The sequence below is a fragment of the Myxocyprinus asiaticus genome, chromosome 26, assembly GCF_019703515.2.
Source record: "Myxocyprinus asiaticus isolate MX2 ecotype Aquarium Trade chromosome 26, UBuf_Myxa_2, whole genome shotgun sequence".
NCBI lineage: Eukaryota > Metazoa > Chordata > Actinopteri > Cypriniformes > Catostomidae > Myxocyprinus > Myxocyprinus asiaticus.
The window spans coordinates 45,188,718-45,214,425 of record NC_059369.1 but is presented as its reverse complement, the minus strand read 5'-3'; positions in this window follow the sequence as shown (position 1 = coordinate 45,214,425).

The following is a 25,708-nucleotide window of genomic DNA, read 5'->3' as shown; positions in this document are numbered from 1 at the left end:
ACACACACACACACACACACACACACACACACACACACACACTCACACACACACTCTCTCTCTCTCTCTCTCTCTCTCTCTCTCTCTCTCTCTTTCACACACACACACACACACACAAAACACACTCTCTCACACACACTCACACACACAGTCACTCACTCTCTCTCTCTCTCTCTCTCTCTCACACACACACACACACACTCTCTCTCTCTCTCTCTCACACACACACACACAAAACACACTCTCTCACACACACAGTCACTCACTCTCTCTCTCTCTCTCTCTCTCTCTCTCACACACACACACACACACACACACACACACACACACATTCCTACATCATATATATATATATATATATATATATATATATATATATATATATACAGCTCTGGACAAATTTAGACCACTGCAAAATGTTCAGTTTCTCTGGATTTACTATTTATAGGTATGTGTTTGAGTAAAATGAAAATTTTTGTTTTATTCTATAAAGTACTGACAACATTTCTCCCAAATTCCAAATTAAAATTCTGTAATATAGAGCATTTATTTGCAGAAAATGACAACTGGTCAAAATAACAAAAAAGATGCCGTGTTTTCAGACCTCGAATAATCCTGATTTTCAATCACAGCTTTCATGTGTCTTGGCATGCTCTCTACCAGTCTTCACATTGCTGTTGGGTGACTTTATGCCACTCCTAGCACAACAATTCAAGCATCTCGGCTTTTCTGATGGCTTGTGGCCATCCATCTTCCTCTTAATCACATTCCAGAGGTCTTCAATGGGGTTCAGGTCTGGAGATTGGGCTGGCCATGACAGGGTCTTGATCCGGTGCTCCTCCATCCACACATTGATTGACCTGTCTGTGTGGCATGGAACATTGTCCTGCTGGAAAAACCAATCCTCAGAGTTGGGGAACATTGTCAGAGCAGAAGGAAGCAATTTTTTTTTTTCCAGGATAACCTTGTACGTGACTTGAGTCATGTTGCAAGCCACGTACAAGGCTATCATCAGGACATCACAATTAAACCCTTAATTACTTTCAGGCTATGTTGTCCTTTTGGTATACTGTGACAAAATGATATGCTTTATTGTCATTTGCAGGGAATACGCGTATGATATTTAAACACCACTAAAGTCTCTTTGTAGACACGCTGATTTAATAAAGTATAATTAGACTTCTTTCGGTAGTTAAAGTTGCTGTGCTTTATCAATGGTGTAACATTGGTTTGGGGCTACTGGTGTAAAAGAGTGATTTACAAAAATGGTTACTAAACAAATAAGTGAACAAATCTGAACTAATCTATATGCGTATTTATATTAATTATATATGTTCTATATATACAGTATATTATCAGGGTTATTCTATTGAAATTAAAGTCTCTTTTTGGAGTGATTTTCTCTTTTGGAAGAATTCAAAAGACACGAATCATGAGTTTAATGGCATACAGAGAAACATCATCTGGATTTAATTCACTCTACTAAAAAACAACCAAGCTAAATGTAACATTTATTGTAATAATAATAGGTTTTTCTGGTGTTTGATATAACTTTAATCTATAGAAGTTGAGAACGTATTGATTTTCTATAATAAGCACTTTTTTAAAAAAAATTTGGAGCTTCAAAGTTCTGGTCACCATTCACTGCATTGTATGGACCTACAGAGCTGAAATATTCTTCTAAAAATCTTAATTTGTGTTCTGCAGAAGAAAGAAAGTCCTACACATCTGGGATGTCACGAGGGTTAGTAAATGATGAGGCAGTTTTCATTTTTGGGTGAACTATCCCTTTAAGCCAATGCTGAAAGTTTCATTAGTGCCACAGGGTACTTTATTTTTTGGGGAAATCGACCTAACAATGGATTACTTATAGTTATCTCTGCTTATTAAGCTATACAAGAGAGAATCTTAATATGGGAAAAAAATACACACTTGACTTTTAATGCTTCTTGCTATAGAGGGTAGCACAATTCTGAGCAATGTTGCTCGATTTTGAGGAAATCATTCTCATTTGCACTGGATTAACAAGTAATGTGGACTGATTAGACACTTCGAAAACAAGAGTTTATCATGGTCTACTGAAATGAAGCTGATGAGTATCACACATACACACTCACAAGCACATCCTGCTATCCAAGATACATCGCTCCCCTGGGCCCAGCTACCCCTGTACCCGCAGTCTCCATGGCAACAACGCCCTGCCTCACATCACCCAGAGCGAGAATGAATGTTCACAAAAGGTGCATCCTAAACTGCACCCTTCTGCACTATTCAACGCCATTTTGTAGTGCAAGTAGTACATTTACATTAGTACAATGCAGCAAAAAGAAGTGTGCTATAAGTACCCGAATGATGCACGTTTTCAAACGTCAAAAAAGAGGGTGGAATGTTGGACACTTCAAGTGGACTTGGAAAAATCTTAATTTTGAATGACCCAGCGAAGTCGTAAGTTCAAGTGGGAAACTCAGGATTATAGATGATACCCGAGTTGCCAAGTTGGGAGGAGTCCTAAACTTTGAACATGGCGGAGGAGAGTACAGTTTCTGTAGTGAGTAACAGGTTTTATTCATTTTTCTAAATACAGCTAATTGTTAGCGCTTGCTGTTACGGTCATACAATTTATAATAATTTATAATTACAATGGTCAATAATTACAATAATAATATAATTATATTAATTTATCACACATTTTGCACATATACAGTGAAATTAAGCTAAGCTGGGGTCAGAGAGCAAGGTCAGCCATGATACAGCACCCCTGGAGCAGATAGGGTCAAGGGCCTTGCTCAAGGGCCCAACGGTGGCATCTTGGCAGTGCTGGGGCTTGAACCCCTGAACTTCTGATCAGTAACCCAAAGCCTTAACCACTGAGCCACCACTGCCCCAATTTTTGCATATCCCAGCCAAGCTGGGGTCAGAGCGCAGGATCAGCCATGATACGGCGCCCCTGGAGCAGATGGGGTCAAGGGCCTTGCTCAAGGGCCCAACGGTGGCATCGTGGTGGTGTTGGGGCTTGAACCCCTGACCATCTAGTCAGTAACCCAGAGCCTTAACCACCAAGCCACCATTGCCCCTAAAGACAATAATTTATGTATGTCAGCAACCATTCTATGCATGTTGTACATTTTTACACCATGAAAATAGCTCGTATTTGACCAAAATTCCATTATCGTCAGCAAGCTAACTGAGTGATATGGATTATGGTGTCAAAATAAAAGTTCCTCAAGTAATATGAATGACACAGCTACACACTCTTCTCACAGCGTGTTTAGTCTTTTTTATATGGCCTCATGTTGCAGCTCCTTTGAAACAAACCTGAGGCCACATAAGTAGAGTGATAGCTGCTTTGTGTGACGGTGGGACTTCTTATCATTACCCAGGCGTGTGTTCCTGCGGGCAAAGTGCTGGGAGGTTAATTTGGTGTGGAGGAGTCAGACTCTCTCTTTCTCCCTCAGTCTTGTCTATATGTTTTTAAATATGTCAGCGTTTATTGCAGTGCAGTCATTGTGTTAAACCAAATTCAATGCTTTTAGTTCATTGTCTAGAAAAACATTTTGTTTAACAGATGAATATGAAAGGACAATCAAGTTGGACTTCTTTTGAATGCAAATGTATGTGACCAATCCCTTGTTTACCGCCGGTGTAATTATTAGATAGCTGTCTCCCTCTGGTGGTCACACAATGTAAATACAAAATCCCTGCACAGTCAGCCATGACATTTCTCAAAGAGCTATCTTCATAGACCTTATTCACAGTAGCACCTTTGATTTACGGGAATGAAAACAAGACTGTAAGGGATCGATTTACCATCTCTTCAATGGCACGAATGGTATAAAGCTGTATGAAGCTCCAGAAACACTTTAAACTGCTGTGCAGCCCATTGAAGAGACTGTACGTCTACCCCTCACAGCCTCGTTGTCATTCCTGCCAAAATGAAAAAATGGCGCTGCTTTGAATAAGGTCTATTGTTCAGTCCAGCATGTATCAGAACAGTTCTTTATTTCTTTTCAATTCAAGTTGGACATGACAAAAAGTCACAAGTTGTGCATCAGTAATGCATTTAGTCTTGAGTCATTTGTTTGGGAACCGCACAACACTGGCTGTATGTTTTTGATGTACTAAAAAGAACCGGTTCATAAGAGTCATTTGTTTGAGAATCGGACTACACTAGTAGAGCACTGTATATTCAAAATAACCGGCTCATTAGAGCAGAGGTGGCTAGTAATGCGCTACATTAGGTTTAAAAGTGGGTACTTTTTACTCTCACTCAAGTACATTTCTGATGAATTTTTTTTACTTCTACTTCGTTACAATGGGCAGTGTTCCTGTTGTTACATTACTAGATTTAATTTTAATGAATGCGTAATTTATTGAGAGATTATTATCTGTGCGTAGTGCCCTATGCAGGCTGCATACTCTGCGTTTAGGGAGTGGCGGTACTGTGTACAGAACTAATGATCCAAAGTCTTTCGACACTGGAAACTGTAACTACACTGAACTAACAACTAAAAGCTATGAAATAGAGAAAGTATGCATTGATAAAGCATGATATTGCTTTGGTTTACATTTCAGCATTATATATAATGTCCCTATGGGACATTGTGCATGTTTTCACTGTAGTAATTACTAGAATGTTTTAAATAACTCTCTTCTTATTTACAAATTCATCCAGATCTGACAAGAGCCCTTAAAGGGATAGTTCACCCAAAAATGTAAATTCTCTCATCATTTACTCACCCTCATGCCATCACAGATGTGTATGTCTTTCTTTCATCTGCTGAACTTTATTATGAATAATTTGGTCCATACAGTGCAAGTGAATGGGTGCCAACATTTTAAAGCTCAAAAAGTAATCCATAAGTCAGCATAACAGTAATCCATAAGACTCCAGTGGTTTAATCAATATCTTCAGAAGCGATGTGATAGGTGTGGATGAGAAACAGAGAAACAGATCGCTTTCACATTCTTCTTCTTGTGTTTTTGGTGATTCACATTCTTCATGCATATCGCCCCCTACTGGGCTGGGAGAAGAACTTCTAGCAAAAAAATGACCTAAATATTGAACTGTTTCTCACCCACACCTATCATATCACTTCTGAAGATATGGATTTAACTACTGGAGTCCAATGGATTACTTTTATGCTGCCTTTATGTGCTTTTTGCAACTTCAAAGTTCTGGTCACCATTCACTTGCATTGTATGGACCTACAGAGCTGAAATCTTCTTCTAAAAATCTTCATCTGTGTTCTGCTGAAGAAAGCAAGTCATACACATCTGGGAGGGCATGAGGGTGAGTAAATGATGAGAGAATTTTCATTTTTGGGTGAACTATCCCTTTAAAGTGATAGCTCAGCCATAATTTAATATTCCATCATTATTTCCCAACCCTCATGTTGTTCCAAACCTGTTTGACCTTCTGTATTCTGTGGAACCCAAAAGATGTTAGACAGAATGTTACGGACTGACAGCTCACCATTAAAAAAAAAAAAAATAATAAAAATAAAAACACATTCACTGAAAGTAAATAGTGACTAGGGCAAACATTCTGCCTAATATCTCCTTATTGTGTTGCATGGAAGAAAGAAAGTCATACAGGTTTGGAACAACATGATGGGGAATGATGACAGAATTTCCATTAATAATAATTCTGTAATACATGTTAAATGTGTATTATGTAATGGAATATAGGGGATTTAATGTCCATTGTGCCATTTGTGAAAGTAACGAGTTACTCACTACTTGAGTACTCTTTTAATTGGACACTTTCTTACTCGTACGCAAGTAATTATTTATGTTAGCACTTTTACTTCTACTTTTTTTTAAAGTAATTGTACTTTTACTTGAGTACAGTTTTTGGCTACTCTACCCACCTCTGCATAAGAGTCATTCGTTTGGGAATCGAACTATACTGGTAGCGCTGTAGATTCAAAAGAATCAGTTCATGATTCATTCGTTAAGGAACTGGGCTTCACTGGGCGGGCTGTGTGTTTCATACTGTGGATTCAGTAGCGGTGCAGGAAACGCTGTCAGAGTATTTTAGTACTGTGTTCCATCCGCTTCGGCTGAAAGTTGCATGTTCGGGAACAAGGAAAGTTCCGGTATATATATATATATATATATATACAGTCATGTGAAAAAATTAGGACACCTCATGAAATATTTAGTTCTTTTTTAAGAAATATGGATATATCAATATTTGATCTTCTTTCAAACAATATCTATAGATAAAGATGATGTAATTGAACCAAAAACAATGAAATTTTAACCATGATATCATTTATTTAACAAAAACTTTACAAAGATGCCAATTCCTACTGAGGAAAAAGTTAGGACACCCTGTGCCCTAATAGCTGGTATTGCCCCCTTTGGCTGAAATAACCTCAATAAGATGTTTCCTATAACTGTCTACCAGTCTCTGACATCAACTGGGAGAAAGTTTTTCCCACTCCTCCATGCAGAATTTTTTCAGCTGTGTGATGTTTACGGTGTTTCTTGCATGCACAGCCCGTTTCCAATCACCCCACAGCATCTCAATAGGATTAAGATCCGGGCTTTGACTTGGCCATTCCAGAACTCTCCATTTCTTTCTTTTGAGCCATTCCTTGGTGGATTTACTGGAATGTTTTGGGTCATTGTCATGTTGCATAGTCCACATCCGCTTCAGCTTCAATTTTCAGACAGATAGTCTTACATTTTCCTCAAGCACCCTCTGATACAATGAAGAATTCATAGTGGATTCTGTGATAGTGAGCTGGCCAGGCCCTGCTGCAGCAAAGGAGCCCCAAACCATGACATTTCCACCCCCATGCTTCACAGTTGGTTTGAGGTTCTTGTGCTCAAATGCTGTCTTTGGTTTGCGCCACACATGTCTTCTGTTACTGTGCCCAAACTATTCAACTTTGGATTCATCTGTCCAAAGCACATTGTTCCAGAAGTCCTGGTCTTTGTCTAGGTGTTCTCTGGCAAACTTTAGTCTTGCCCTGATGTTTTTGTTTGACAGCAAGGGTTTCCTCCTTGCACACCTCCCATGCAAATCAAACTTGTACAGTCTCCTTCTAATGGTAGATGCATGTACTTTGACATCAGCTGTGGCAAGAGCTACCTGTAGGTCCCGAGATGACATTTTAGGATTGTTGAAGACTTCTTTAAGCATCTTGCGGTCTGCTCTTGGGCTGAACTTGCTAGGACGGCCTGACCTGGGCATGTTGGCAGTTGTGTTAAATGTTCTCCACTTGTAAATTATTTTCCGGACAGTGGAATGGCTGATTTTGAATTGTTTGGAGATGTTTTTTAAATCCCTTCCCAGACTCATATGCATCTACAACCTTCTTTCTGAAGGCCTCAGAGAGCTCTTTTGATCTCACCATGGTGATTTCACTCACTTCAACAATCAAGAGCAAACCAAACTAAATGTGTGAGGTTTAAATAAGACAGGCTCCTCCACACTCCTCTCTAACCATGTTCTAATCTTTTGCACCTGATGTGGTGCACCTGATTCTAATTTTATGCATTTTAAGTAGTAAATAAATGTGGGGGTGTCCTATCTTATTTCCTCACCAAAAATTGCATTTCTATTAAGTACATTTTACAAATAATTTAAAAAAGATATTTCTTCAGTTTTATTAGTTTATTTATATTACCTCCATCTCTCAATATAGTTAAAATGAAGATCTAATGTCCATATGTTGAAAAAGACAAAGGTTTTCATGGGGTGTCCTATCTTTTTCACATGGCTGTATATATATATATAAAAAGGTTCTCGGTTCCCAACCCTAACCTTCAGTGCTTACCCCCTAAATACAAAATCCTCCAATTAGGTCATGTATATACATTTAATCATTATAGATGCATCAATTAAGTTATTGTCTTCATCCTTGCAATTATTTCAGTCATTTTTATATCTCTCTTTGTCTGAATTTCAAGTTTAATGGAACCGGTTCTGATGAAGAAACGGTTCTTGGTTCCCAATGCTTCTCATATAGTCTTTTGAAAGCCTGGTAGAAAGGATGTATGCATCATTTGGTAATAACTGGCCAAAGTAAACATGAAATCAACAATTACCCAAATACTTCCTTAATCCACATAACTGCTCATTTCTGCGACAATTCATTGGCGCGACAACCAAGCAATCATCGTGAAAACAAGAAAATCATGTAAAAAATCATGCAAACAGATACTTGACACAAACTCGACACATTTTCACAATTGAAATAGAATCTATTCTTTAATATTTAGACGCAGGGAGAAAGTTTTCAATTATTTCATAGTTTTCATCACATAATATTTTTTTCTCTACTGCACAATTTGCATAATTTCATGACATCCTGTGGACAACCACAAAACCATTACAATAGCAATTTTTTTCTTCTTTTTATACACGAAGTGAAAAACAAGACTCATTTTACAAGCATTTTTACAGTCCGCATACAACGTCAGATGATGTTCAATTTTTCTCTCTTTTAAAACAGAATCGGGAGGCAAAATATATCAACTAACAAGACATGCAACATCTATGTAAAAACATAGAAACTCTTTGAAAACCACTCGATTGGTAAGGAATTTGTGTGTTGTCTTTTTTCCTTTCGTTTCTTTTTTTTAAAACTTTATTATTTTCATTCTGAGAGATGTTGTTGATTTTGTCAAACAGATCGAAATGGTTTGATTGAACACATGATTAAACCAATCCAGACAAATACAATATGTACAGAGTTTGACATTGTGATCATATGCTCAACATCAGACCAAGTAGATATTCAGACCTCTTCTTGTAGAAAATATCCTACAAATTTACAAAATAAAAAATAAAAAATAAAAAAATTAATCACATTCACAATGTTTACAGCAACAGATATCATTCAACACATCATGGTTTTAAGTCCCCAACATAAACAGAATGGGTTAATATTAAACTGCACTATAAGAGGGTAGAAAACAGTAAAAACAGATGTATTATTTAGAAATGAATGTGCTTGTTTTAAATGGAACAACTGATAACTCGAAGATACTTGTTACGGAATTAAATTGGCCATCACAATTATGCCCTAAAAGTGGGGCACAACATAACAAAAGTACTATTTTGTTTCTCATCTTTCTCTGAAAATTTCCAATGTTCAGGTATGGAACAGTGACACTAAAATGTCAACATATTTTTGTCATTAAAACAATGAGATGCAGAAACGTGCAAAACAATAATGTAAAGTGCATACGATTGATATGTACTGTGCCATAAAAGCCAAAGAGAAAGTAACACTCTACAATATTCATATAATTCATTTCTCTCTCTTTTTTTTTCTTTAACAGATATACATCCAATCAGACTCTCACTTGATGTCAAATGTTAAGGTGTATGCATTCAAAGAACATAATGCATGTTGCATAGATTTACCCAAACTGAACCAGTGGATTTGGCCAAAACATCAGGTTGGCACTGCACGATAGTTTATCTTACAATGACAGCAACCTTTTATCCACATATGTGCACCATGTGCAAGATGTAGATTAAATAATACATTGGTGTATGTTTTATTAGCCAGTGTACAAAACGAACTTTACAGCAGAAAACTTGACAGGACAAACACCTTGCACCATTAAAATAAACACAAAAATTACTTCCGGAATATAACGGAGCCAATTGAGCCAGACCCCTTACTCAATGACTCAATGTCTCAAATGTACGTTCATTTTTATTTTTTGTCATTGCATAATTAGATTCCACATAGAACTTGGTCACGAAACAGACTATTGATGACAACATTGGACCACTCACATGACATTTACGTCAAGATGCTGCTCAAAAACAAACACAGATTGTTGACACATACAATCACACTTTTTGGACAGACTTCTGGTGCCCTAAAAACCAAATACACCCTTTTTTGGTGTCCATGCTCAAAACATCAGATTGACCCAAAAAGTGAAAATTGTTAAACCAGTTTACGCCATTTCAGCTTCATGATGGATTCACGTCTATTAGACGGCATAAGACCTGCCGTTGCAACATTCTCTAAACGTAGAAGACGACATTCGAGACATTATAAACTGAGGAATCTCTCAAACGCAAGAGGGAAACCCATTACATTTAAGATTGTCTTTCTTATAGTATAACCTCCATACAGTACATAACATAGTCTGATATGATTCATTTCATTATATAGCAAATTATAATGTACATTTATGAAGTACTATAGATTATGCTATGTGTGTCTCCTTGTGAATAATGTTTCTGTGAGAAATGTATGAATGCAAAAATGATCAAGTAATAAATAGCCCATGCTTATGGTATTGTTGATATCTCATTTTCAATATGTATTTTGACCAACAGGAATGTGGTTGCAGAAATGACTCCCAAGAAGATGCAGTGGTCAAAGAGTGGAATCGGGTTTATGTGTTCTGGTGGGTGGTTGGAATTCCAGAAGGTCTCAAATACATTTTACAGCAGTAAAACAGGTGGTGACACTGACTCAGTATTCAATTAGTCACTGCGACCATCGACATAATGCAATTGTCAGTCATTCCAGATTAACAAACCCACCTTGTCCACTATTTATGGCACTCTTTTGGGGGGCATTGATGGACAATGGATGGATTTCTGATTACAGCTGCGTTTGATTGTTGGTGGCCACTAGCTTGTGCCAGCTGACTGCCCGTTTACGCATGTCCACTTTGTCCAGCCAGATGTAGGCCTCACCGATCAGGGTCTTCTTCATAAACTTCCCTCCATTTGATACCAGGAACAGCTGTGAAGATGAAGAAAGGTATAAAAATGATTACTTAACTGATGCATCTCTAATGATGAAATGTTTGCATATGACCAAATTGGTGGCTTTTGTATTTAGGGGCTAAGCACTGAAGATTAGGGTTGGGAACTGAGAACCTGTTCCCTATCTGTCACTCACTTGACGTTGTGTTGATGTAGTGACACTAGGGGTCACTCTTGGGAGCCCCAAACATTGGCGAGTGGAATTTGCATGCCACTCCCCTGGACATACGGGTACAAAAGGAGCTGGTATGCAACCACTCATTTTGATTTTCTCTTCGGAGCCGAGCGGTTGCATTCAGTGCACTGAATTCAATTTCTCTCTACCGTTCACCTCAAACTGCTGGATTTATGGCACATTTCAGTGGCTTCTCCCCCTCTGCACCCGTGGAGTGCAGAGAATGCCCCTGGGTGCTTCGGCAGAACAAAACAAAAGAGTATATTCTAAAAGAATATATTTTCATTTCTAAAAGAGCGGCACACACGGAAAGTCTTTTTAAAGATGCTTTTTAAAGACACACATGCTTTCCGTTTGTGTGTTATTCCTGGTTGCGGTCGTTATCTTTCTGCTTCTGATGGCCACGATTGCTGTCTTACGTGTCTGGGCGCTGCCCAAACGGAGACATCGTTCGTGGATGGGTCTTGTCCTCATTGCGAGAACATGGCAACGTTGCGGTCGCGGCTTGCCTCCGTAAGAAAGCAAGCCACCCCAGTGGCTCCCCGCCTCGGTCCTTCTACCTACGGGTATGAGGCTGCGTCGGTTAGCACTGGGGGTGATTTGGGGACTTCAATGGGAGCACCTCTGCCGGGTACACAAGCTGTGATCCCTGGATGACTTTCCTCCTTAATCCTGTGGCAGACGAGTTTGCAGAGAAACTCGCTGCCGGCCCAGTACATGTGCTAATTAGGCCCTGTACTGAGGTAGGTGCTCTACATGTGCTGGTTCCCCGTAGGTGACCCCATGTGATATCTTCTGCTAAATAATTTCCCTGTCGGTAAACTGCGTCTTCCTTGGGCAGAGACCCCTCTGCCCCCAGTCACCATGTTTGTAGAAACTCCTCCCCCTCGGGTAGGACCTACCATGCGACTTCTCCACATGACATACTTCTGACAAGACTCGGTAAGACCATGTGATGTATTTCCACTCAAAATACCCCCCCCTTCTCTGGGCGGGGTGTGGTCTCCGCGGTGTCTTCCCCTTGCTTTTGGGAAACGCAGCCCAGGTCATTGTTTGTGGAAGTGTGTCATGGCACGAACAGGAAATATAACTGGAAAAGGTTATAAAACCATCTCTAAAGAGTTTGGACTCCACCAATTCACAGTCAGACAGATTGTGTACAAATGGAGGGAATTCTAGACCATTGTTACCCTCCCCAGGAGTGGTCGACCAACAAAGATCACTCCAAGAGCAAGGCGTGTAATAGTCCGTGAGGTCGCAAAAGAACCCAGGGTAACTTCTAAGCAACTAAAGGCCTCTCTTACATTAGCTAATGTTAATGTTCATGAGTCCTGAACTGAATCTCAAGAGAAAGTGGGTCATGCAGCGAGACAACAACCCTAAGCATTCTACCAAAGAATGGCTAAAGAAGAATAAAGTTAATGTTTTGGAATGGCCAAGTCAAAGTCCTGACCTTAATTCAATACAAATGTTGTAGAAGGACCAGCAGCGAGCAGTTCATGTGAGGAAACCCACCAACATCCCAGAGTTGAAGCTGTTCTGTATGGAGGAATGGGCTAAAATTCCTCCAAGCCGATATGCAGGACTGATCAACAGTTACCGGAAATGTTTAGTTGCAGTTATTGCTGCACAAGGGGGTCACACCAGATACTGAAAGCAAAGGTTCACATACTTTTGCCACTCACAGATATGTAATTGTAACGGGGTAAGGGATGGGCAAGGAGGAGGCGGGAACTGGCTAAACAGTCAACATAAAGGTTAATGAGAAAAATGAACTTAAAATAAAATCTAAACATAAAATCTAAACGAACACAGACACACATGCAACACGGCCACGTGCGTCTCTCTCTCTCTCTCTTGAACTGGCGCTTCCAGCTCGCCTTTAACCCCCTCCCGGCTGATTAGACGATCCAGGGCCGGCCGTGTATCCTCACGGCCCGCCCTCCTCCTCGTCACACTCCTCCATCACCTGACTCAGGCCGGAGTGGGGGTGTTGCCCTTCCGGCCGTGCTTGCATCTACCCCGCCTTTTGGAGCCCTGGGAGAGATGAGGGGAGGGAAAGGGTATAGGGAAAGAGCGAGGCGGAGTGACAGAGAGAGAGAGGAGAGAGGGAGAACTTGCTTGCCGGCTCCCGGACGCGCTGTCACCCGGTCCTCAACCGCTCCTCCGCCCTATGGAGGATGGCAGCAAGTCCTCCGGCCCCTGGGGGAACGGAACTGCTGCTCTCCATCTTCGGCGGATGGCAGCAGTTCCTTCGGCTCTCGGGGGCTGGCAGCGACCCCTTCGTCCCCAGGCAGATGACCGTGGCTGCTCCCCTGGCAGATGGCAGTGGCGAGGACTCCGCAACAGCGCATCCCTCCTCCCTCCCTGGTTTTGGCACCAATGTAACTTAAAACAACATAAAACATAAACGACCACAGACACACATGCAACGCGACCACGTGTGTCTCTCTCTCTCTCTCGAACTGGCACCTCCAGCTCGCCTTTATCCCCCTCCTGGTTGATTAGCCCGTGTGTCCTCACAGCCTGGCCCTGCCCTCCTCCTCGTCACAGTAATATTGGATCATTTTCCTCAATAAATAAATTACCAAGTATAATAGAGATTTGTTTAACTGGGTTCTCTTTATCTACTTTTCGGACTTGTGTGAAAACCTGATGATGTTTTTGGTCATTTTTGTGCAGAAATACAGACTAAAGTGTTCACAAACTTTCAAGAACCACTGTACTTTGTTACATGTTTATTTGCATAATTTGCACTATTTACAAATATTTACATTGATTTGTAGAACACATGCTGAAAATTAGTACTGTCTCTTTAAGAAAACCAGCAGTTCTGCAAAGAGTCTGTAACTGTGCGCATAATAACGAGAGAAACTCAAATGGCTTGTGTACCCCATTCGTGCTATTCGTGATTAAAACAAAATGTTAACTTTTTGTTGTTTTTGATCAATAATTGATTGTAAATAACAGAAAGGATTTGAAAAGAGACTTAATTCAGTCTTTGGACACACATTACACGGAACAAGTCAAATCAAACTTTAACTCTCAAATGCACTGAAAGGATACTGAACCTCTTCACCACTATACTACTCAATCACTGCTGAAATCTGAACATTTACCAGCCAGTGGCGAATCACAGACATTTTTAGTTGTATAGCGTGAACTCTGGTTTCATATACAGTACGTGTGATTTACTAATATAGTAGAGAGTTGCGCATATATTAAAATCTTGGGATTTAAGAATCGATATCGAGATTGTTCAAATGAAGATCGCAAAGCACCGGAAAACAGATATTTTTACCTAGTTCTAGTCGAAAGATCATAAAAGTTGATTAGAACTTTTCAAAAACAGGATCTTAAATCATGGCTTTCGTTTTTTCAGATTCGCTGGGCCATTCTTTGTTGAATGACACCCAATATAGCAATGCTTTTTTCTTGGGAATTTTTGTTTGTACAGTACCAACACTAGGGTAAACAAAACTTGCCAAGTATGATGGTGATGGTGCCTCAGTTTCCCTCAGTTTCTGAATTCTCTCACCTGAATAGAGTGGCCAACAGGATTCAGGTTAAAGCGAAATGTCTCGTTGAAGGACGGCTCTCTGTCATGACGACACACTCTGGTCTTCTTCTTGATGATCCTCTTCTGGGTTGCCACATTCACCACATAGAGCTTTACATACAGGTCTAGAAACACAGTTTAGATATAAAATGTTCTTTTTATTACAAATGTCATGCTCAAATGTCTCTAAAAAGAGCTAAAACCAGTCTAAGCTTGTTTTAGAGGGGTTTGGGCACGTTTTAGCTGGTCAGGATGGGAGATGAGTGGACCTAAGACCAGCCAGTTAGCTGTAGTGGGAATTGGGCATTCCAAATTGAGAGAAAAGGGGATAAAAAAAATAAAAAAAATCATTGCCCATCGACATCTACTCAGTTTACTCAAATAATACATGACTTGCATTACACATAGATAACTAATATTGGCGTTGTATGCATGCTATATAGCCCGAGAGGAACTGGCTCCCCCCCACTGAGCCTGGTTTCTCCCAAGCTTTTATTTCTCTACTAACTAACATCTTATGGAGTTTTTCGTTCCTGCACAGTCACCTTTGGCTTGTTCACTGGGGGCCTATAGACAAAAACATTAAGGCATGATTTTCAATGCAACTGCTTGATTGGAGCCTTAAGACATTGCAGACATTACAGTGTGATTTTCTGTAAAGCAGCTTTGAAACAATGTATTAACACTATACGCATAAACACGACTTGAGGCATTTGTGAAGGTTTACTCTGCAACATTGTATTACCAGGGAGATGGTCTGGAGATTTGAACTTGTAGGTGATGTTTCTGCACTGCAGGATCTCAAGAACCAGCTGCTCTCCTTCAGTCTTCATCTCCATCTTCAGAGCCACCTTGATCTCACCCATCATCTTTCCTACAGGACGCAAGAAGGTGAACAGCCTCATTATCCTGGTAGGAAATATCTGGGAACTTATTTAGGGTGAGTAATAAAGAGATGCCCTGTTAAAATACGCTCTAATCAAAGATAATGATTGCTATATGTATTCCTTTTAATTAATATTTTATGGTAAGGTTACTGGATATGGCAAATGAATAAATATTTCTCTTGTGTTGCAGTTGTAAATTACAACATTAATTTTGGAAATGGTGACTTCTAGTGGACAAATGGTAAATTACAGTGTAACACTATACAGAGAGAAAATAAACTGCTTTCAAACAACAACAAATAACAAAATTAATACAAAATATAAAATGGAGCAATACACTTAAATACAATGAAATCTCTTAAGGAACAAACACCACCTGCAAACAATTATTTGAAATAATGCTTTACATAGACAAACAAAAAACAAAATCCACACAAAATGTTTTTAAATAATTTTTTTGGATACGTTGCTATGCTCATGTGTTTCGTTGTGCTCAGAGACAAAAGCACACTCACAAACACCCGCTCTGTATGAATTATTCAGTAGTGTACAGCAGTAACACAGTGGCAGGTGTTTCACAGAACAGAAGTAAATGACTGCTCTTTTCCTGTCTAACAGATTCTAAGTCTCATACTGTAAGTATGTTAATTCAGCCTCAGGGGTGAACATGACATACACTGACTTCTAACTTGGCACGATACTCACGGATTGCCTTTGGATCTAGTTCTCATGAAGTTCAATGCTTTGAGTGCAGAAACATCTAGAATTATATTTCGTTTGCAGAGATGATTGCATTGAAAAATGGATTCTTACCCTCTGAGTCGGACAGCTTGAGAGATTCAAGTCCTCTGTTTTTATCTGTTCCATTGGTAATGTTTTTCCTGATGAAAGAGTAAATTGAAAGGTGTGAGAAGGAAAACCTTTTTTGTATGTGTATATATATGTGTGTGTGTGTGTACTGTATATATATTTATGTATATATATGTATATATATATATATATATATACAGCCATGTGAAAAAGATAGGGCACCCCATGAAAACCATTGTCTTTTTCAACATATGGACATTAGATCTTCATTTTAACTATATTGAGAGACGGAGGTAATATAAATAGACTAATAAAACTGAAGAAATATCTTTTTAAAATTATTTGTAAAATGTACTTAATAGAAATGCAATTTTTGGTGAGGAAATAAGACAGGACACCCCCACATTTATTTACTACTTAAAATGCATAAAATTAGAATCAGGTGCACCACATCAGGTGCAAAAGATTAGAACATGGTTAGACAGGAGTGTGGAGGAGCCTGTCTTATTTAAACCTCACACATATAGTTTGGTTTGCTCTTGATTGTTGAAGTGAGTGAAATCACCATGGTGAGATCAAAAGAGCTCTCTGAGGCCTTCAGAAAGAAGGTTGTAGATGCATATGAGTCTGGGAAGGGATTTAAAAAACATCTCCAAACAATTCAAAATCAGCCATTCCACTGTCCGGAAAATAATTTACAAGTGGAGAACATTTAAAACAACTGCCAACATGCCCAGGTCAGGCCGTCCTAGCAAGTTCAGCCCAAGAGCAGACCGCAAGATGCTTAAAGAAGTCTTCAACAATCCTAAAATGTCATCTCGGGACCTACAGGTAGCTCTTGCCACAGCTGATGTCAAAGTACATGCATCTACCATTAGAAAGAGACTGTACAAGTTTGATTTGCATGGGAGGTGTGCAAGGAGGAAACACTTTGCTGTCAAACAAAAACATCAGGGCAAGACTAAAGTTTGCCAGAGAATACCTAGACAAAGACCAGGACTTCTGGAACAACGTGCTTTGGACAGATGAATCCAAAGCTGAATAGTTTGGGCACAGTAACAGAAGACATGTGTGGCGCAAACCAAAGACAGCATTTGAGCACAAGAACCTCAAACCAACTGTGAAGCATGGGGGTGGAAATGTCATGGTTTGGGGCTCCTTTGCTGCAGCAGGGCCTGGCCAGCTCACTATCACAGAATCCACTATGAATTCTTCATTGTATCAGAGGGTGCTTGAGGAAAATGTAAGACCATCTGTCCAAAAATTGAAGCTGAAGTGGATGTGGACTATGCAACATGACAATGACCCAAAACATTCCAGTAAATCCACCAAGGAATGGCTCAAAAGAAAGAAATGGAGAGTTCTGGAATGGCCAAGTCAAAGCCCGGATCTTAATCCTATTGAGATGCTGTGGGGTGATTTGAAACGGGCTGTGCATGCAAGAAACACCGCAAACATCACACAGCTGAAAAAATTCTGCATGGAGGAGTGGGAAAAACTTTCTCCCAGTTGATGTCAGAGACTGGTAGACAGTTATAGGAAACGTCTTATTGAGGTTATTTCAGCCAAAGGGGGCAATACCAGCTATTAGGGCACAGGGTGTCCTAACTTTCCTAACTTGGCATCTTTGTATTGTTTTTGGTTTAATTACATCACCTTTATCTATAGATATTGTTTGAAAGAAGATCAAATATTGATATATCCATATTTCTTAAAAAAGAACTAAATATTTCATGGGGTGTCCTAATTTCTTCACATGACAGTATATGTACTGTATTATGTTTATATGTGAGAAGAAAGAAACCGTTGTGTGTCTAGAAACAGCTGAATTTCACCTCTAGTTTGCGTCGGAGTTCAGGTGATGTTTATTTTGTAAAAATGACCATCTGACTGCTCATTATCACGTATTGACTACTCGCCAAATCAATAAATAAATGAGCAATGATTTCAGAGTTGAGATGGCAGAGTGATACTAGAAGCAGGAAAGAGGACTTGCTACACCCACTTGACCGGTCAGATATCAATTTATCCATGGATGTGTGGCTGTTATTCAATAATATTAGACCACTAGATGACACAGTTAACCAATCAGAATCGAGTATTCCACAGGGCCATGCAATAATACAGTATAATAATACAAAAATTCTACAATTGACCAACCAGAATGAAGTTTTCCATAGAGCCTTGTAATGATCCAATTTATTGACTGAGATATACACACAATTGCTGCTTTTCAATGAGTTTTAAATTGACAAAGGTTTTGGAACTGACACAAGGGTGTGCTAACACTTCTGTTTACCAACCAAGTGGGTTATTGGCCAGTGCTAATGATCTCAAAATGGCTAAATATTGGCCGATATTAACAGTAGGCCTATCATTCCACTGGACACAATGAGTTCATCCAATACTTACAGCTGAGGGACCTGAAAGATGGCGCTGTCCACGGCATTAGTGCCCATGCCATCTTCGCTATCCAGGGTGTATCCATCACCATCCACCATTCTGTGGGTTGTTTTATCTGTAGATATGTGCGCGTGTGCGCACACACACACACACACACACAGAAAGGAATAGAACCAATTAAACACAAGCTCTATATAGCAAAGGACTCATTATTTATGGTACTAAAATGAAACGGATAGTTCAGCCACAAATTAAAATTCTCTTGTTGTTCCAAACCACTATGACTTTCTAAACCAATCACTTTATTTATCTGTTGCACTTTTTATTTCTGTACAATGGCAGTGAATGGTGACTTAGTCTGTCAGAGCATAACATTCTACCAAACATCTCCTTCCACAGAAGAAAGAAAGTCATATTGGTTTGGAACAACATGAGGGTGAGCAAATGATGACAGAGCTTTAATTTAGGGTGAACTATCCAAAGGAATGGATGAACACTTTGCACATGAAATTACAAGAAAGATAAGCGATAGAAGAACTAAAAAAGACAGTGAAGTGAAAGGTTATGCACTCTTTTTGAGTTTGGTTATTCGTTTGGTTTTCGATTTAAACGTGTGTTTATTGCGCTTTCATGTGATTCTATAATGGATGTTTTGTGCTGCTTTTGTCCCTATGTTTAGAGAGAGGGGGAGGAGTCATGTGTCTCTCACCTCCTCTAGCCAAGATCCCTCCATGATGGTCATCGGACTCGATACTTTGCTCTCATTGGGTGGAAGATGCTGTCTGATCAGTTCTGCCTTTAGATGGGGCTGTCTCTACACGGACTTGTCCACAGATTGATTGGCCTCACATGAAACCAGCTCATGATTTTTACACATCACAGTCATGCGGACAGATATATGGGTTTGATCTGAGGGTAAGAGCCGGGGGGTTTTCTAGCAAGAGGGAAATGACGCAACAGAGGGGTTTCTCATGCTCTTGATGTGTGTGTGTGTGTGTGAGATTTATGGGCGATGTTTCGAAAAGTTTAGACAAGAAAGACATTGGTTTCACTCTGAAATTAAAGTTCTTTCATCATTTACTCACCCACATGTTGTTCCACGCAAAAGAATGTTAGCCTCAGTCACCATTCGCAGTAGTGGTTTTAACCACCATGCAATTGCGTGGGGCCCCGGATGTTGGGGGGGCCTCCGCCCCTGTAGGAAATCTCTGCAAAAACTGCTTGAGAGGTGACATGATGTTCTGGGTACACGCACGAACAAGCACTGTCGTCAGCACTCTTAGAGCGGTTCACGGAAGAGGTCCGCCGGATTCGGGTCAGTTTTTCAAGTAGGATTTTGGGTTTGGGGAAAAAATATACAGGACTTCTGAACTTGTTTCGCTCATGAGTAAGGGGCCGTTCACACCGAACGTGTTTTTACGTGCGTCTGCTCTGTTTTCCTATATAAATGACATTTTTATTTCATTAAACATTTTGAATGTACTTGGCTACAATGGCTTTTAAGCTAAATACTGTATTCAAAATGGGGCCTCGGGTTGGTTGGTTGCTTGGGGCCTCAGAAATCGTAAACCTGCCCCTGACCATTCGCTTTTATAGCATCTGTTTTCCGTATGATGAAAGTGACCGGTGACCGAGGCTAACGTTTTAACATCTCCTTTTGCGTCAGTAAATGATGACAGAACTTTCATTTTTGGTTGAACTATCCCTATAAACTACAATTTAGCACCAGGTGTCATATGGAGGTGGGGAAATAGATGGAGAAGCACTTTAAGTGGGAAATTTAGTCTACGTGAAGTACTTTCTGAGAGATTTTTTCATGCAATGAATACGACCTTGCACTGCAGTATGTCTGTGGCATTGCATTTTTTTTTTTTTTTTTTGCATTGCTGACCAAAGTTTTACTGCAGCTCAAGACAGGTTTGTGATAGATTTAATTGCGCAAGTTTTAGTGTATTAAACTATTTAAGGTTTTACAAGCTTGACTTAGATCTTTTAATATGCCAGCAAGTTTCAGTAGTAAAAGTGCACTACAGTCAAAAGTCATTTAAACACTGGGAGGTTTAAAAAAGCATATGAAGCATATTTTCTATTTTGTGAATTATTTAGCATACTATAAGAGCAGGTTAAACGTTTACATTTTGCGCTGGAAAACTAAATCCGGCTGCAGCATTTTAGGTGTCACTTTTGTTTCTAAACAGAAAAATGATGGAAATGAAACAAAAAGACGTGTCAGAAAGGTGTGGATGTGAGGGAATGGAAAAGAAGAGTGTAAGAATGCAAAGACAGACAGATGGAAAAGACAGAGAGAACAGATCTGCTGTGAGCTCATGTGAAGTAGTAACGGTTACTTGGCTGCAGTCGGGCCTGTTGAACCGCAGCCTCGGCCGCAGCAATGGCATTCCCGGCTTCCTCCAGGTGCGCTTGGGTGACGCTGCCCTTGCTCTGGCTGCGCGAGGGCCCGTGGGAGCGCAGGTGACCCTCAGAGGAAGATTTAGAGCTGCCAGGACTGCTGTGGGACTTTTCTATTGTAGCCACCTGTGTGTCTGTAAATATAAACGCCCCGGTTTTTATTATTAGTTGCACAAATAGACAATGCATGCCAAATGTCTCTTAAACATTCCTTTTCCTGCTTATTATAATTAGATAAAACATAACTAAGTTTTACTGGGGTAAAACAAAAGGGGAACACACACTCACTGTTCTTGGCTCTTTAGCTGTAATAAATGAATCTGAACATTATCACAAGGCCTAAATTAACAAATTATTGAATGAATAAAATAAAATAAATAATTCATTAATTAAACAATTTTTTTATTGTTTATTTTTAATCAGAATTGAGGCAAATGATTATCCAGCCTGGTCTCATAAACATAATGGAACCGTTACAACATTTTTGCAAAACATAATTACGTGCTTTATTACACGTTTTGCTGCAGTTCCTCAGTGAAATGTCCAGTGGGGGGCGCCAAAAGTGAGTGAAATCGTGTCGTAATCAGACTAGGTTGTTAAGGGGAATATTAGATAGAGGTTTTAATGACCTAACCTAAAACTTTAACCTAACCCTAACCAATTGTGATCCAAAATCAAACGAGAAGTGAACAAAACAGACATCCTTGCCCTAAACCAATGCCTAAACCTAACCGCTAGCGTCCAAAAGCAAAATGCCAAATTAAAAGCACATTTTCTGAAGCAACCGCATCATTTTGTGTTGCTTCTGTAACACTCTCTTCTCACATGTCAGCTTCTATGTTTGATTGGTCTTGAACCATGTACTTCTGAGTTCAAAGTCCAACACTGTATCAGGTGAGCTACTGCAGAAGCTAATCACACTGGAATAAGTGTGGAAATGTAGGTAAGTCTGTGAATCAAGGGTTAAAATGGACTGTTTTTCAAATGGTGCGTTATAAAAAAAATAGCAGTGTGTGATTAACAGCGCCTTTAGTGTTGATTTCTTCAGGAAACTACGGCAAAACATAGAATGAGGCATGGAAAAGTCAGTTTGTAAAAATGTATTTATGGTAATGTTCATTCTGTGAGACTGGGTTGCAATTATCACAGTTACTTGAAAAGATAAAGCGTCATTTGATGGCGATAACACACCAGATAACATCAGTGGAAGTGAACAGAACTGCTCATAACATGTCTACAACACACATAGGCTGTGTCCGAATGCTGAAAATGCTAATGTGGCAGAATGACCCGCCCCTCCCCACCTGATTGTGTGCTGCCAATAAAACGTAGAGCGCGCCTCTTCTCGGGAGCCGGCTTCTATTCTCCGTGAATGCACACACTGGCATCCTTGGAGGCCCAAGTGCAGAGCAGGGAGAGTTTGGCCGAGTTAAATGCTTCGCCGAAAAATACCATGTGTTTTTTTCATACAGTTCTGCTCCAAACTACTCAAATGCACATTACTCTCATAGACTCTCATTAGAAAAAAGCAAGCGCAAATCAGATGAACATGGTGGAAGGCAACAGTTGCCACGACAGGATTAGTGAGTAACACTTTAAAGGCAGGGCTCAGCCAAGGGTCAGTTCTGTAATCAGAGTATTTGAAAACAAAGTGACCTGTGTACTTTCTCCATTTTTATTTATTTATTTATTTATTTTTTGGTTTATTATGCACAGCCTACCTTTAGTGGGGTCAGGGAATATGCCGTGACTTTGGCTCTTGATGACGGAGGTTTTGGGAGACTGCTGGTTCCCCGGTTGCCCTCCCTGACCTCCAGGATCCCCTTGAACTGCAGGACCGCCCTGCCCTCCAGGGTCCCCTTGACCTCCAGGACCGCCCTGCCCTCCGAGGCCCCCGGAGCTGCCTGATCCCTGTGGAGGGTTGCCTTTTCCATGGTGGACACTCTCACTTTGCTCCTTTAGGGGGTGCCAGCGAGGCGTGTTATCCAGCTGGGCCGTGTTTGAGAGGTCAACGAGCACCTACATGTATATAATTTCAATTGTAAAGTACTGTATGTATACATCATAGCAGTATTTGCTGGACTGCCTTAAATGTATGTTGATTTTAATTGTCTCCTGTTTGTGAATAATTATAAAAGAGTTCTACAAGTTTTTAAAAGTAAAACATTAAGACACATTGGGGGAAATATGCTTATTGTTGGGAAAAATGTGTCATAATAAAAAATGTAAAAAATAGACCTGTCTGCTAGCTTTACTAATTTCATTCAGATTCTTTCTGTCAAAATATGCACATAATGTTTATTGCTGCCATAAAAATAACACATTAAATTATCTAGTAACACTCACTTCACCCAGAAAATCATTTGAGGAATATCTGTCATAGTCCCACACAGTCACCTCCAGAGTTTTCTTCTTCAGCTGAGGGAAACACACAGACAAACATCTTTGAACCTGAAATCTGTGACTCAGTAAACAGCACAAGCAATAACGCCAAAACTGGGTCAGTTTTCAGAACATTCAAAAAGGGAATACCAAGTTTGGACGAAAAAAAGGGACACAGGGGGGATGAGTCTGTGATGTAATTTCCCTTGTGTCTTACAATAATTGAATTACATGTAAAAAGTCCTGTACACATTCCTTGGACTATATATAGCCATATATATATATATATATATATATATATATATATATATATATATATATATATATATATATATATATATATATGAAGAATGAGTTTCTGAAACAATAGGAAGTATTTTTTTATTTAAATGTTATATATCAAGAAATAAGTAAAGGGTAATATTCATTCATTCATTTGAAACAAAGGTTGTGGTCCCCAAATAAGAAACAATTTTATAAAGTCTGAATATATTGCTATTAATCTGATTATTAAAAATCGAATATCTAGAGTGTAATGGTATGTAACCGTATATATACAGTATATATAGTTTGCAGGGGAAGAGGAAGTGGATGTAGTTTTTAAATGATTACATTTAAATGTGTATTGAATTCATTCTACATTGTGACGTTTACCTGCTCCAGCAGGATGTTTTTATAAATGACAGTTTGGTTCCACTCGGGGTTCTGGGTCTTCTGGATATATTTAGTCCTTCTCTTGTTCTCAGCACTGTGTTGTCATGATGTTGAGACAGAATACAAGGAGCAATACACTTAGATTATGCTTTTCAAATAAATAAGTAGAATATTTTCAGACACACTTGAAGAAAGTAGAGTTTCATAAAGAGGAAGCCCTCACAAGAGGCAACAGCGATGCATCTATGGTCCATGCCACCAATGATGATGATGCCATTATCAGATCACAGTGTAAAGTATGGAAAAATGCCAACTTCTATATGAGTTTATGGGCAAAATTTGCAAGCATATAGTAGGGCTGGAATCTTAGAATGAGGTGATATGAATTTTATGGCAAACAATGGTAGAGTTCTTAATATTTCCTGGATTTGAGAGGATAGTTTTGAGATTATATTGATTTACTGTATATTGATAAAGTTTTTGGTTTACAAATGCCATTGTAGAACTACACTATTCATAGGTGTATTTCTCACCCTTGATTCATTTATTCCACAATGAAGTCTGTTTGACAATAGGTGGGTCACTGTACTGTACTATATTATATTATACAATGCTAACTATGCTATACTATACTGTATAATACTACATTATACTGTACTATACTATACTATACTATACTATACTATTATATGCTATACTATACTATACACTATGCTATGCTATGCAGTACTAAACTATACTATACTGTACTATGCTATGCTATACTATACTCTACTATACAATGGTATACAATGCTATACTATACTATACTATACTATACTATACTATACTATACTATACTATATTATTATATACTATATAATGGTATACAATGCTATTCATTGCTATGCAATGCTATACTGTACTATACTACACTATACTATAATATACTATACAATGGTATTCAATGCTATTCATTGCTATGCAACGCTATACTATACTATACTATTATATACTATACAATGGTATTCAATGCTATTCAGTGTTATGCAATGCTATACTATACTTCACTATACAATGCTATTCATTGCTGTGCAATGCTATACTATACTATACTACTGTATACTATACTATAGTATACTATTCTAGTCATTACCATACCACAGTAAACTATTCTATACTAATAGATGAAAAAAAAAATACTTTGTGCATTTTTTGTAAAGGTTTGTGAAAGGTTTTTCTACACTACTTTACACTATACTATAACACACCATACCATACAATAAAAAAAAACTTGTGTCAATGCTATATTATTCTATACTAAAGTATACTATACAATTATGCAGTATACTATATTATATGGTGAACAATTTCTTACTAGTGAACCATTAAATTGTAAAGTTTCTCTGAATTACTAGTCTCTATACTGTACGACTCCATATTAAACAACATTATAGTATTCTATACCATTCTAAACTTTACTATACTATAAGATGAACAAGTACTTAGTGCACCTTTAAATTGTGAAGGTTTCTCTTTTTTAGTTTCTACAATATACTTTACTATGCAATACTATACTATACACTTTTGTAAATACCACACTACATTATACTATACTTTACTACAGTATAATATTCTATAATATTCTATAATATATGAATAGATGCAAAATGACTTAGTACATCATTAAA